The sequence below is a fragment of the Gavialis gangeticus genome, unplaced genomic scaffold (assembly GCF_001723915.1).
Source record: "Gavialis gangeticus isolate Ggan-Ray unplaced genomic scaffold, GavGan_comp1, whole genome shotgun sequence".
NCBI lineage: Eukaryota > Metazoa > Chordata > Crocodylia > Gavialidae > Gavialis > Gavialis gangeticus.
The window spans coordinates 25,171,745-25,174,297 of NW_017728992.1; positions in this window are offsets into that span (position 1 = coordinate 25,171,745).

A 2,553-nucleotide genomic window follows, 5' to 3' on the forward strand; every position below is an offset into this window, starting at 1 on the left:
CAGCTTGTCCCAGCCCCAGCCCCAATCCCTCCCTCTCACATACCCCTTCCCTCCCCCCTCCCCCAACAGACTTACCAGCTTTGGATCTGAATCTGAATCTGAATCCGAAGCAAATACTTCCCTCTTCACACAGGCCTAATAGCCATGTAAAGCCCCTTAGATAGAGGAAGAGCAGAGGACTGTGGGATATTGGGTGTTCTGCACACCCAACAGAAGTGGGCAGCCATACAAGTGAGAATGGGAGGAGAGAGTCCTTCCTCATAGGTATCCGATCCAACTTCTTGTAGAAGAGCCAGTTTTCTTCTGCAAGAAATCCCTTGAGCAGCTATAAACTCTCCTTTGTGTGTAGGGGGAAAGGCTTTTCTTCTGGCAAAAATGTAACACCTATTTGTGACCAGAGTCTTTGGGTCCAAAGGCTGAGCTAATGGAAACTTCTCTATGGCCACTCCTTTTTGTGCTATGCACAGGTCATGGAAGCCAATTTTTGTTACCACTATGCCTGCAGCTGCAACATGAAGTTAGTTCTGTGCAATTTTAATAGGCTTCTATTAGAAGACCCTTTAGATCAGGGTACATTTCCCCCCTAATTCTCTTTAACAAATGGCATATATTCTCAGAAGAAAATGAAGGCAGGCCCAGAAGGAGCCCTGATCCCTGATTTTGGGTCCTAGAGCACTACCTCAATACAATGAATGAGTATATTAATTGTAAATCTGTGCTAAACTGGTATGATACATGGATGAAAATTGAAAACAAAATCAATGTCACTGTTACTATTACAACAAGTAGTTGTCAGAAGTCTTTGTAGAGTAATTTCTATTGAAGAGGAAGTACCTTAATATCTTACCAATAGAGAGTAAAATTAGCAGATGATTATAAGCCAACCTTTTTAACTGATCCATTTATGTAATCATGAGCCTAATTTTTACATTTATGTATGGCATAAGCTGGTAGACACTAAGACAAGAACTTAATTCTGATGTTGGCTTTATAATCTACCTGATTCCTGTATTCTTCCCACACAGGAAAGGTGAGAATGATCCTCTTCCCTTTTCATAGGCCTTTATCTCTCAGTAATCAGTACATTTTCTTGTGTATTTGCTACCCATGGTAATTTCTTGTTGTCCCCCGCCCCCACCTATGTTGGCTTTCACTCCTCAGGTCTGATGAAGACTGTCTTCATAGTTTTCATAGATTTCTAGGGTCAGAAGGGACCTATTAGATCATCAATTCCAACCCCCTGCTGTGGGCAGGAAAGAGCACTGGGGTCAAGTGACCCCAACCAGGTGCTTGTTTAACCTCCCCTTGAACACCTCCGATGTAGGGGAAAGCACCACTTCCATTGGAAGTCCATTCCATATTTTGGCAACCCTCACCATAAAGAATTTCTTTCTGATGTCCAATCTAAATCTGATCTCTTTCAGTTTATGGTCGTTGTTTCTAGTAACCCCAAAGGATGCCCTGGTAAACAGAGTATCCCCTATTCCCTGATGACCCTCCCCCTATGAATTTGTAGACAGCCACAAGATCACTTCTTGGCCTTCTCTTGTGGAGGCTGAAGAGATTCAGGTCCATCAGTCTGTCTTCATAGGATCTTACCTGCAGGCCGTCAACCATATGAGCAGCCCTCCTCTGAACCCTTTCCAGGTTATCCACATCCCTCTTGAAGTGGATGCAATACTCCAGTTGCAGCCTCACCAATGGGGCACAGAGGGGAAGAATCACCTCCCTAGACCTGCTTGTGATGTACCTGATAATGCAAGACAGTGTGTGGTTAGCCTTACTTATTACCTTGTCACATTAGTGACTCATGTTCATTTTTGTGTTGTCTATAACTCTGAGATCCCTTTCCATTGCTGTGCTACGTAGAATGGTACTTCCCAGTCTGTAGGTGTTTTGGTGATTTTCTCCCCAGCTGTAGCATTTTGCACTTATCTTTGTTAAATTGCATCCTATTCTGATCCACCCACTTCTCCAATCTATCCAAATCATCCTGAATTTGCTCCCTGCCTTCCAGTGTTGGCATCGTCTGTGATTTGGACAGAAGTGCTTTCTACACCCTCATCCAGATCGCTGATGAAGATATTGAACAGTAATGGTCCAAGGACCAAACCTTGGGGGACACCACTGCCCACATCTCTCCAGGTAGAAACCAACCCATCTACCACCACTCTCTGGCTGCATCCCATGAGGCAGTTTTCCACCTACCTAACTGTAAAAAAAAATGCACAGCATAGCTACTTAGTTTACTTGTAAGAATTGAGTACGACACTGTGTCAAAAGCCTTTTTAAAATCCAAGTATATAACATCTACCTCTACTCCTGCGTCTAAGCACTTTGTGACCTGGCCATAAAAAGAGACCAAGTTAGTCAAGCAGGATCTACCTGCTATGAACCCATGCTGGTTGCCCCTTAACATTGTAATGCCCACTGGCCCCTCACAAATGTAATCGTTAATGATTTTTTTCTAAGGTCTTGCCAAGAATAGAGGTGGGGCTAACCAGCCTATATCACCTGGGTCCTCCTTCCTCCCCTTTTTGAAAATAGGGACCA